Here is a 13860-nt window from a genome sequence, read left to right as displayed (position 1 = left end):
CTTATACTTCTAAGTTAGGATGTTTTTTGATGTAAAAATCTTGACAACATTATAAGTGGACCTCAGAAAATATTATAAAATTAAAAAAAAAAAAAAAAGCAGTTCATGGCCACTTTAAGTAACATTCTTCTATCTTTCATGCTTTTTTGGGCCAGAAAATCCCTTTTTCTAAACCAGAGAGGAGCCCAGGGTGCTGAAAGTCAGGCATGCATTGGTGCATCAATGACAAGCACTCAGAAAGATGGGTGGGGGAACGCATAGGCATAAAAAAAAGTCACCGCTACTTCACGGAGCTTCAGGCAATGGGTGATATAAAGAGAGTGGCTTAAAATGTCTTCTTATGGCTTGCAACGCAAAGCCGCACAAAAGTCTTTCTGCTGCCTCTCTCTGAAACTGAGCTCTTTGTGTTGGATGTAACCTTCATGGCTGAGCCACTCTGTCTTTGCCAATCTCGTTACAAGGGAGCGGAATAGGATTCGCAGTCAAAGGTTCATTGAGATCGGCCTGTTTTTCACTTTTCTCCACAGTCTCTGTCAGTCTGCCTTCCTCTTATTAAATACTAAATAAATGCACTATTTATACATCATGAAGTCAAAACTGACCCAATTCACTTTTTTAATGTATGTATGTTTCTTGTCAGTTCATCACTTTGCATTATTCCAATACTAATTACTTTGAAGCTGCAAGAACATTACATCATGGCAAAGCTGATTTGGACACTAGAAAACATTTACTATAAGTGAAATAAAATGTTAGCCATGTATGTTTCAAAATATTTACACAATTTATTTAGCAGTTTATGGAGAAAGATGTATTTTGTTTTTGCATCCAGATAGTGTAGTTACAGAATCTACCAAAAGAGGCTATAGCCATCCTAACCAGTCAAACCTTGACCCCTTGGTCTTCATAATCTTTAATCTTTAATCATCCATGTTCCCTATCCACAAACTAAACTGGCTGCGGGCCCGCTGGCTTGAATTTTTGCACTTCGAATGAGGAATATCTGTGATGCCACGGTTGTTTTAAAGCATGCTTCCAAAGCATTCAAGACAAAAAAAAAAGGTTATTCTGTTGTATATATATATATATATATATATACATACATACATACATACGTATATATATATATATATATGGTTAAGAAATTACACATAAACATATCTATGCACAGACTGTGTGTTCTTCTTCTTCTGCACTTTTTCCTGTTGTAGTGGTTAGCAAACAGTGTTGCATTACCACTCACGCCCCCCTTCTGGATTGGAGTGTGGATCGCCTGTGACTGACTGTATTCGTCACCTGACTGTATGCACCGAACCGTTCATTTCAAAAATGAATGGAAAGTGGACATAACTATAAGTTGTCAGTATAAAAAAATCACAGTTGACCTTATATTTACTTTTTAAATGCCTTTTGAATGCCTTTTTAATTCCTTGTCTTATTGTGCATTATTCATATGTGCAGAAAATAAACGTCTGCCTTCATAAACCTTTGTCAAAATAATAACTTGGTCCAATTCTGCTTTTCAGCTGTCTTTACAATTCCCTCTTACTTTTTATGCATCTCCTTCTCCACCTGGCTTCATTTTTGGTATGGAACACCTGCTTTTTACTATCCAATCAATTCCTGACCATTTTTTCTTATTGAATGTCTTGAACAATATTTCAAAGATAGAAGAAATAGGTTTAATTCGTAAATTTGTCGCATTACAAAGGTAAAGTGAGTTCTGAATGACATTTCATGGATATAAACGGACAAATATTAATTTGGCAACACCACAGCTACAAAATAAAAGAATGCCAGATTAATTAAAGCAAGAAGAAATACAGCACCAAAGTCATATTTGACAGTTCTGCAAGATTTATAAGAAGTAGCTGGGAGTGTGAAATTGCAGTCAGTGTGCCTTAAGCTTTACTACCAAACAAGATCTCACATCGACAGCTGACAAATGCCCAAGGCTGTGAGTTGTGGTGCACTGGACACACTTTGCCATAGCAGTATCTTAGGCTGACAACAATAAATCCACCACTAATACGCTGCAAAGTCCACAGAAACCGTGCTTAGCACCAGTGATCCCCAGAAATTAGTGATAAGAAATACACTTATTCAGTCTAACGCAATGAGGTCACCGAATGAAACCTTGCCCTTTTAGCAAGCAATACAGTACCGACATCAATACAGGGTTAAATAAGGGCTAGAATTAATTAAGCCAGATTACTTAAAAAGCATATGACTTGAAAGCACAAAATCCCTGTTAACATTGTTATCACTACCTCTAGGTGAATATTTTGCAGTAACGTCTTTGAATAATGATACATCCATTTGCAAGCACCTTGTTATGCTCTAATAAAAACATGGAGGCATTTCAGATGCTTTCTTCGAATTTAAATGTACTAACACTTAATAATCTGCAGTACTTGACATCTCATTTAATATGACTCATCTGCTTGTTACTGATTTATGTAAATGTCACCACTTTGATAAATACGCTTCATCTGATTCATATCTGTTCATGATAGTTAAACATGAATCTTTACAATACTTTTAGCAACGTTTTTATTCCAGGATTAAAATGTAAAAAGAGTTGAAATAGTTAATACTTTTTTAATGTTACACCTCCAGCCCTGCAACAGTGGCTTACTGATTCTACTCTGCTCAAATTGCAGCTCGCTGCCCCATAAAGGCTTTTGCTATGGTCCTGTAATACAGCCTAAGCCAAATTACAGCCTGAGCCTTGAACAATAATGGCATCAACAACATAACACCACCACCATTACATCACCATTATTGCAGGAACAATAAATTCTTGTGCCTCTCCAACTATTTAGCCCGGTGCCAGTGATGAGCTGGATTAGCCAATGACTCGACAGAGCCACTCTTGTTTCTGGGTGATGTGTGCCAGCCAGACTGTGTAAACCAATAGAGGCCCAAAACATGTCATTTTTAAAGAGTACATTTGATGAGAAATCAAATTTTCCTGTGTACTACAGTATGAAAACATAATACAACTTTAAGAACTCAAAACTTTCCATTACAAAAATGTGTGTTGAAACCAAGGTGCAAAAATGATCAATGATGCCTATAAGGGGATCAAAAATAGTGTACGGAAAGAGTTACTGGAGTTCAGCTTTATCAACATTATAAGTAGTCCTCAAAACTTGAAAAAGCAAGTTGATGGTGAATAATTTTAATAATTTTTTAAAACAATTTTAAAAAAGCTTTACTTTAGAAAGTAATTAATAATGATATGATAATTAAGACTTACAGTAGGGTCACTTACTGTAGTTATTCACATACATACATAAATGTAAGATATATAAATGAATATTTTGTAAATAAAACTTGTTTTGCATACAAATGTGAATGAGACCCATTGTACAGTAGTGGCCAAAAGTGATGTCCAACCATAAAAAAAATGGACATCTTCACACTTTATTCTAATATTTCTTTTAAAAAAATTGTTAAACATTTTGTAAGCATATTGCGTAGTTGTGCTTGGAGTCAATTGTTTTAATTGTTTTAATAACGCAATGAAACATGACAAATTCTGTGGACATAATTTTTGAAAATTATGAATACATGCAAAAACAAGAGAGAACCAACAAAACATTAATAATGGATTATGCTGTAGTCAATGTATGCTTTAGCGTTTTGTTTTTCTATGCTTTTTTTGTATAGTAAAACAAACCGGTACCTGTAGTTTGCCTTTTTGCCATATAATTTTGTCAGATAGTGTTTTGTCCTTCCTCATATATAAAATATTTAAAAATATATATAATATTTTCCTCATATTAAAAACAAATATCTCCTCCGGACATAACTTTTGACCACTACTGTATTGGGATGTGCACGAGTACATGGACGTGACAACGACAATTGATCATGAAAATGATGATCGCTGTGACTTTAAAAAATATATTTCTTTTTTTTTCCAGATTGGTTATTGTGGAATTTTGGGTGGTACCTGAGGTATGATTGGTTAGCGTAGGACAGTATGCCGTCCAGACCGGCAAATAAAGTGAAAATATGGTTAGTTCTTGAACTTAGTTCAAGTTCACTTGCATTTTCGTCCATCTGTGCAGATACAAGTTGTAATGTCATGTGTATCTAGGATATCTTATTAATCTCATATAGAAAGTGTCATATAGAACAGGATTCAGTTTACTGGTGTTCATTCACTCTTCAGCTTCACCTCATGTAGCTATTCCTTTTAGATTTTTTTTTTTTTTTCGAAAACATAATCTAGCAGTTATTTTTTAATAATATTTTCATATTTTGATATGAAAATTTTCATGTCATATTTTTATTTGTCAACATTAATTTTCATAAGTGTTTTAATTAAAGTATTTTCATTATTGCCATGACTAACACGACCCGCCCAGCCCCGCTCCCAAGTACTTGAGTACCCTATACTGTAACTAACATACCATCTGCAACATTAACACATGCTGTAGCCTACTGTAACATTTAGACAGGAAGTGCTCATATTTGTGCTCATTTTGAAAAGGGCACTTGTTATATAAATGCTACTTGGTCTTGATATGCACACTTGCTTTCTGCAGGATAGTGGCCTACATTCTGCAAGTAACACTCCATCATTTCCTCCCTCTGAGACAATGCATCTTTAAAATGTCATTTTTGCACAGCTTGTCTAAATTGAGGGTTTTTAGAAAACTCAAGCCCTGGATCCCAATTTGACAAAGAAATGCTCAGTAGCCTTCCGCCAGCCTGTCAAATCAAGATCAACCGCTGATTCATTATCACGGTCCAACCATAATTCACATCAAGGCGACTTATCTGACCAGATAAGATGAGATGACAGTCAATCCAACATGGTAATATAATTCAAAGCTTTTTTTATAGGGAGAGAATCGCTTTGCTACTTCTCAAACCTGAGCCACTGGGAGAGATGATTATATTGTGAATTGCCTCAGGCCTTCGGGACATATTTTTGAGAGCTAAAAATTATGTATTTGGAGTAAAAGTGTAAAATAAGTCTCTCAGCTTCACTTTTCATCCTTTTTTTTTTCTGCATGTTCATATCTGTTTCTCGATATCTGAATGTGCTCTGAATGTACTCATTCACCTCAGGCCCAGAAGGCAAAGATAGGGAGAGGGGAGAAGTTTTTCTTGCTCCAGAACTTACAATGCTACATATGCATTTCTCCTTATATGGAATTGTTTTTCTCTTTGTCTGTATGAGAATGAATATTTTTATTGGTCAATCATTACACCACCCCCTGACAATGTATAAAAAGTGATGAAGCTGAAGAAGTTTTGGGAATGTTGACTTTGTCTGTGTGTCTGACTCTTTCCAAGGGCCCATGCATTTTTGAATGAAAGGGGGACTGAGAATATTGTGTTGGCACAGAGAAATAGAGTTATAATCTAACAAAATGGTTCCACATTTCTATCACTGGTAAGACATGAGGGCCTGGATTTTGCTTCAGTGCAACAATTTGTCAGAAGCACACAGGAAATTGGAGTAATCTTTCACACCTGAGAAGTCATGGGAGGACACACAATGGCACGGGTATCGTTTAACCAAAGAAGACAGCAAGTTCTGCGTAATTTATAGTAGTACTACCCTCTGAAACACACATTTATTCCTTCTTCAAGGTGAAAATATGAAATGTACATTGGAAGTGCTCACAAACTAAGAATATATCTCGACCATATCATTTATATCTAGACCATATATCTATAATATATCTAGACCATATCAAACTTTTTTTTTTTTTTCTGAAAGTCTTGGATTTCTAATGTCAGACACCCAAAACATCTGCCTTCCACTCTCCATATCTTTCTAAAGGACTAAAGTGTATGAAGTTTATTTTCTAACAACATTCCTAATAATTTAAGTCTGATTTAAAAATTATATTGGATCTGACAGCAAATCTGCACCATATTTGCACCATTTTATACGCAAAGGGTCTATTTTCTAAAAATAAATAAACAGCCTGTTTAATTTCAGAACTACATCCAAAATGATAATTTGAAAAGTAAAAAAAGCTCACTTTTCCATAAACATCTTTTAGTTTTGAGTTGTTGTCCTAACCCAGCCGAGACTACAAACAGCAGCAAGACATTTTATCAATTGCTTGGTTTTTATTTCCGCCGCACTGTGGTGGAAAGCCCCGCCCACATTAAAATCTCATTGGTTGAAAAACCTCCTGCACATACTGTAACTGTATATCGAACACCATATATGTTCTGACTGGCTTTAAATGTGCCGCATCATCTAGCATTTTCACTTTCAGTGTGTAAAGACAAGTTACATCATGCCTTGTTAAGATATAGTGTAATGGTCAGAGAGTGGAAAATTGTAATGAAAAATAAAATTATAGGACGATTATAGTGTTTTAGGCACTGGAAAAAAATATTATGAAACATTATAAGTGGACCTCAAGGAAAAAAATGCATAATAAAAAAAATCCAATATAGCTCCTTTAATGTTATTAAAATCTGTATTATGACCTTAATATTTTTTATGTAAAAACCATGCACCAGCATAACCACTGCCTATCTATCTGTGACCAGTTTTCTAACTTTTAAGACAGATTACATCATGATTGCTTTCAGAGGCACACATACAGTACACTCAAGTTTGATCATCTAACCAAACTTTAATCTCACTCAGTAGGCTATATTCCTCATGGAAAGAAGCCACTTGTTTGTTTTTCCAATATATAAAGTAGTAGAATGTTTTTAGCACCATCTCAACTCCCCTGAAGATTGTCTTAGATTTCTCATAAGCACTTCAAAACACACCCATGTGGTTTGGCAGCACTTTGCTGATTAAACAATTTGCCCGACATGGTCATCATTAAAGCACATCATATACAACGTCTCTATCTGACATCTTAAGTTTACTAGAGGGAAGAACTACCAAGGAGCACATTAAAGGTAAATAATAAAACCGGAATCACAGCGCCAATAGTTCCATAACTGCCTTATCATGTTATGCTCCGCTAATGAAACCCACAATTACCCATATTCCCAAAGGAATATGTTGCACCATGATTGCATAAGAAACAACAGACAATAATAGGTCTGTAACACATTTAGAAATGGCAGATATGGGATACAGTTCAGTGAATCTGAACTAATTCAGACCCACAGATTATTAGACAGATGTGTTGGTTATTAAACGCAAACCAATTTTCACTTTCATTTTATGTGCTTTAATAAATAATGATGCACTAACAAAAAGTCATTATATATATCCTTGGTAAATATTATGGATAAATATATTATCATTGCTTGCTTTTCCATGGCACTGCCATTGTAAAACTAAGTGTGGTGTAGAAAAATTCTTCCATCTAGAATAAAAAATAAATTAAACAAATGTATTTATAAGAGTGATTTTTTTGAGGCTGTAAATCCATAAAGAAACATCATTTTAATGTGTCTGTAACACTGAAATCTGAAATAAAAGCAGCTCACAAGTCCATTCACATAACTGGACATTAAGGCATAATAAAAAGGCACAATGGCGGTGTTATTAAAATGAATGATAGCTCTGTTTGTGGCTGGTCTACTTGCAATCATGTTTGAGGATCATTACATGAAGCCAAGGAGCTTAAAAATACAGCTCGGAGACATTAAGTGGTAGTGATAACAGCAGAATAAAAGAAAAGCACTGCTTTAATGGGAACTTTTTTAAGCATGCTGAATACTGAATGTACCCTCACTCAATATTTTGCATATTTTACCAAACAATAGCTTTAGTCCAATAGTACAAAGTATATTAAACTGACACCAAATACTGGATTTTATAACAATTCCTAAGCTTGGAACTGGGGGAAAAAAAAAGAAAACTGTACAACACTGATGCACCTCCACTACTCTTAACCTTACATTTTCACCTGTCTTCAAAAATCACTCAGTTTCTTCAAGGCAATTTCTCACTAAACACACTTTTTGAAGGTTTCTGTTAACTCCATCTGATCCCAGTAACAATACAGCTTTTTTTGCTTGGTTATGGTCCTGAACCCTTAAAAAAGTGTTTTCCGCTTTTAAAAAAGTGCAATTGTGTGAAAGAAACCTCTATACTATTATACGCTGCTGTCAGTTTCCCTGAACTTCAAGCCAATATGGAATTAAACATGATGCGTCCCAGACAGCAACATAGTCTGGCCCAGATCTGGCCCACATCTGGTACATGTGGATTATACGTGGTATAATGTGGGCCGGATCTGTGCTGACACTATGTTGCTGTCAAGGGTTAAAACAAAAGGGAGACTTCCCTTCCCCAGTAGCGTTTATGTCTTCAGTTTGGCCTTTTAGCCATCAATGCTAAGCACTGGGAACACTATTAATAAACTACTAGACCCATTGCTTCCTGTGAAGGGTACGCAAGTGCATTCAATACACCCTTTTCACACACTCTCGAGAGGTATCTGAGATTTACCAATTTCCAGCACCAGAGGGATTGTTTTTCCTAATTGACAGCCATCTTAGATCCATTAGTACACTGCTGTCAGTATACACGGCTTTGATCTGTGATGTCAGCTGGATCAATTTCAATGCTTGGCAAATATGCAAATAATTCTGTGGAAGAGATGTGTCAAAGGCACTCAGCATATGCTTGCGCTAAGACACTGGCTGTCTCTCGATAAAGAGAAAAAGGGGGTGGAAGAGAGCGAGAGAGAAAAAAGAAACTGACTTTGAGATTCCACAACGGCTGGATGGGGAGGGGGGGAAAAAAAAATTCATCTTAATATGACACAAGAGGCTTACAAGTCTCAGCATGAGCACGGGCGAAAGAAGTATCATGGGCCCACAGCCTCTCTGTGCATAATAATGTTTTGAAAAATTGCACGCCGCTGTTTGCTTTTAAAAACCTACAGAGTGCAGTGCCAAAAGGAGAGTCTCTTACTGGAGGCGCAAGGCGGGTGACACAGAGCATTTGTCTTTATTTGCCGGGCTTCACCCTGGTTTACCGCACGGTCCGCTGGGAGAGGAGAGCCCCTAGATTAGACGCTAACGGACTTCTCAGGACACTGTCCAAAATGCTATTTTGCCAGGCATGAGAGTGGCCAGCTGTGTCTAGCCCACATGTAAATGAACTTGAATTCCCAATGACAGCTTTGTTGCTTTTTAACTCGGGCTGCCCACTGAATTTGCTCTATGTAAACATAAAGTTGGACCCGCTTAGAAGGATACAGTAACAACACGGAGGTCCCGAGGGGCTCTACATTTCCCTGAAGGAAGCAACATGGTGTAAGTCTCCTAGCAAACATGACGAGTATTCACAATATACTACACGAAGCAAAACATACTTAAAGGGATAGTTCACCCAAAAATGAAGAATCTGTCATCATTTACTCTCCATCATGTTGTTTCAAACCTTTCTATCTTCTACAGAACAACGCAAAAGAAGATATTCTGAACGATTTGGTCTAAACAACATTGGACTGCTTATATTTTAAAAGCAAAAAACACTGCAACGATTTTTTTCAAAATATCTTCTTTTGTCTTCCACAGAACAACATGAGGTCGAGTAAATGACAGAATTTTCATTTTTGTTTGACCTATCCCTTTAACTAATGAGCATTGTGGATTTTTTAAATATGGTATCCGTGTCAGATCTGCATTCTTTGTGTAAAAGCTTACATTCTCATTATAATTTTCATATTTTTTTATTATTTTTCTTATTTCACAAGTTTCATCAGAGCGATCACAATCCCTGCTAACACTCTTTGCAAGAAAATTACAATTAATGTCATCATATTTTACTTATTAGTCGCCTTCACACGTCCGTTGCCAATGAAGTGAAAATGAAGTGTAAAATGAAAACGACCTGTAAAACTCTTCAGCTCTGACCCGCACGCGCATACCACTCATTTCGGCAACTTTTCTCAGAAAGGAGTAGGAAAGTATATATTATATAGAAGTGGCCTTCCTGACACATTTTCTCAATGCTTCTACCAGCAGAAACCATCCATTAAAATTTTTATGAAATGCAACCACCCCAGAATCTTTTTAATGTCACTTGCACTACATCACTTCTGACAGGCCGCCACGCTTACCATAAGAACACATTCAGTCTCTCGCTCTCTCTTACTTTCGTCTTGATAACGCTTCGTAACTATTTGTGACCGTGTAGAATATCAAAAAGGCCAGCCAAAACGAGCCATTCGCCTAATGCCAAAACATTATTATCCAAAACAATAATTATGCAACATATTCTCCTATCAGAAGTGTTTTGACATTAGATGTTAGCCTTATTTATACCAATCTCATTTGCATGCATGTATGCAATCACACTGAATTTGTCTCTAATGTATTATGACATGTATATAAACAAAGGTTGCTTTAAAAGAAAAGCCAGGAAGCACTGTGAGCGAAAGATAATCATACAACATGTCCTGCATTGTTATAGCCTGACCAGTGATTAACATTAAATATGATCCATATAAATCCTCATCTGCTTGGCCACCAGACGAGATGAGATTGTACTCAACACAGGGAGCTGCAGTCTGTGATGCTGAGCGACAGATGCTAGATAAGTCTGTCTATCCAACCACGTATACAGATGAGGTCTTCAGTTTTATTTAGATCGCTGATCTTTGCCTGTAGAACCCCAACACCCGAACAGTAAGTTATATTATATTAATAAATAAATCAAATAAGGAGCAAAATCTAAGGAAGATATGACTTTTAACGTGATGCAGCGAGTAAATCCTTCCAGGGAAATAAATAAATAAAGTCTGAGTGGTTTATGGAGTTTGTGGACAGCAATAATCAGTAAATCCGGCTGGATTAAGTGATGGAGGGACAGTGAGAGCGGATTAATAAACATCTGCAGAGGCACTAGTCTCCAACATAACGCTCTCTAACCGAATCAAACCCAGAGCATATCAGATCATTAACCCTAGCGCAACATGTCTCAAAGCATGGGTAATGCACACCCGTCCTGACGTTAATGCGCTCTGTACACAACTCAACACCAGCTGTTTCAGTAAGCAAGATCAATTCAAGCAAGGTTTGAAAAGTCAACAGTGATGATGACTTTCACTGCAAACATCAAGATGCTTGTCACTCTCACTTGGTTAAAAGTGACAAACAAACATTTTTATACAGAGAGAGAGAGAGAGAGAGAGAGAGAGAGTAAATAAAATGTAATGAACAACATAACATACATATACACACACTCATAAGAACAGCAAAACACAGGTGAAAAGTCACGTGATATTAGGCTGTGCCTCCACGTGATTGGCTAATCATGCTGTCAGCTGGATAATGAAATCATAACAGGTGCACAAATCAGTCTGAATGTGTCAAACTAGTGACAATGGTCAAACTCATTAGACAGTAAACAACTGACCCACTCACATATCATCACTTGTGTCATGAACTTCAAATGACTTGAAACAAAATGATCTGTGAGTAATAGTTTTTTGTGAATAAATTAAAGGTGAACCTCTGCGCCTGCATCATGACACCTGCAGTGCTTACTGAGGATATGATGAATAATGATCCCAAAGAAGGTCACTTTTAGCAATAACACCAAAACAACAGTTTGCATCGATAAAAATGTACAAAGTATTCTTGCTACTGCACTATTGAAATTACTTTTGAAGCAATGCAAAACTTTTAAAAAATGGCATTCATGAGACTTGGTTTTATGCATGTAAACATAGTACATAAAAACTATTAAATTAATTTTTTATAGCAATGTTTTCTTGTTAATAATGTAAGGTAAATTATGTTCCATACCACATGTACTTCAAATAACAATGGAACCATATTGGACCAAAAACAACAACTGCAGAGAGAGACTTGTGTGTGTTGACAGACAGACAGACAGATAGACAGATAGAGTACATTTACCATTCCAAGTGATGATAATTCTACTATTTTTATATTACTACTAATACTAATATAGATATAGGCTACTTCTAATATATACTGAGTCCAACTGATGCTAATTAAACTATTCTATTACTACTACTACTAGTACTACTACTCTAATATATTAGTAATTCCAACTAGTCATTTTGTTCACTACTGTAGCCTATATATTGTCGTTCCAACTAGATATAATACTATTCTATTGCTGTTTTTACTACTACAATAAACCACTACTAACAATAATAATAAACTGCTATTTAGTTCTTCGCTTGTCTATCGCACACATAGAAATGTTTTAAAATAAATGGAAAGACGTCTAAGCAGTCGGTCAAAGTGAGGATGTGTCCCTTATCGAAGTAAATGACTAAAGAAAATATGTCGCCAACCAAAAACACATGACGAAACGTGCATCGGAATACTCACTCTCCACAAATGTTTGAAGAGCGGATAGAGAAGCAATATAAACCCGAGTTCAGTGTGATGGAGCGATGCACAGCTGATAACTAAAGACGCACTTACTGTGATACATCGAGTCTCTTCCCTTCCTCAGAGTGATGCGGGCTCACTGCGAGACACTCACTGAACCGAGCATCCGAATAAAACGGACAGGGTCTCCAAAAAGTGCCGCTTAATGGCAGAATATGTGAGCGCCAGCGTTCAGCTGGAGATATCGCGCTATCCACACACGGTCCCCGCTGATTCCTGCATTAGATCAACATGAGCCCGCGCTGCTCGTGTGGCACGGGGTGGGCACCTCCCACATACTGTGCTGGAGGGCTCCCAAAGAGTCACACAAATCACATCATCTTTGTGTCACGAAGGGCTGAGACTTTGACATTAGGGATACGAGGACACAGCTGATATGGCAGAAACGTAAATTTGCAGTAAAATGTGGCCATGTATTATTCATTTTGCTTTCAAGAGGGCGGGATGCTTTTGGGTGCACTGTAAGGAGAAAAAAACTGTAAAAATGTTAGTTATTAGAAAAAAACTGAAATAAAGAGCTATTTCATAATAGATACTGTAAAAAGAAATATTTTAAAAGATCATACATGTCATTTCACTGTAAATATTGTGAAATAAGAACTATAAATAACCATATAATTCATGGAGAACATGTATTTTCAGCGAGGCTATGAATATTTAAATGGTAAAATATTATTAAAATTAAGTAAATGAGCATTCTTCAGAATTCCCTGTCATTCATTTTTTGTATGTTAAAAAGTAGCCTACCAAAAAAAAAGTAGAGTAACAAAAAAATGACAATGCGCTGCTGTTACCTTATTAATAATGAAATAATATTTTTGACTTTAACAAAACCACTTACTTTAGATAGGCCTATTATCGCATTTATCACCTAAAAATTAGTCATTACAAAAAAATGATTAACTAAGCAGCTGATGTTACAAAATATTTAATTTATATGGCTACATGCTATAATTTAACCTCAATAATGTGCATGTAAAAGTAATGATAGTAATTTTCTTACCTTTGCTTAAATTTTTTTATTTTGTTTGTCTGACCCAGTCAAATCCCAGAACACAGAAATTATTAAAGCTTTAACTCACAAAGCAGGCATGCACCTTTCAGAAATAACACTTTTATCCAATAGAGTAACGCTGTTTTCTTTCGGCCCAATCTGACTCCAGCAAAAACACTAGAAGAATACAATCAAACAAATCCAATTAGACAACTAGCAGAAGAGTATCTCCCACACATTCTACTGCATTCAAGTTTTACTGTATATGTGGGGTTTAGAACCCCCAAATGAAGTACTGTAACATTTTCATGGATGATAATGCATCAAGTTAGAACACTGTTATATTAGTCCTGACAGCATTAGTCATGAAATATCTACCTGACACATTTTACGCATGCCTTACAAGACCCCGAACAGGCATTCAGCATTAAGAGCAAAGATCTTGATGAGTGGTTTTGCAAGGAACACATTTGCCAAATACAATCTAAGAGAAACCCTTATGAAGCAGTTGCATTAGCTGATAA

General features: G+C 36.2%; 1 protein-coding gene across 2 annotated transcripts in view; it reads right to left on the bottom strand.

Annotated features, from left to right (window-relative positions):
- Positions 1 to 12600, bottom strand: part of cntn4 (contactin 4) — a 160074-nt gene extending 147474 nt beyond the window's left edge. The window contains exon 1 of one of the 2 annotated variants that reach the window (XM_051896479.1): positions 12376 to 12600. The gene's annotated coding sequence lies outside the window, so the exon portion shown is untranslated. The remainder of the gene's footprint in view (positions 1 to 12375) is intronic. The other variant, XM_051896478.1, reaches the window with a different exon arrangement.
- Positions 12601 to 13860: the final 1260 nt, after the last annotated feature.

This window comes from Ctenopharyngodon idella, chromosome 6 (assembly GCF_019924925.1).
Source record: "Ctenopharyngodon idella isolate HZGC_01 chromosome 6, HZGC01, whole genome shotgun sequence".
Taxonomy (NCBI): Eukaryota; Metazoa; Chordata; class Actinopteri; order Cypriniformes; family Xenocyprididae; genus Ctenopharyngodon; species Ctenopharyngodon idella.
This window is presented reverse-complemented; position numbering and strand designations above follow the sequence as displayed.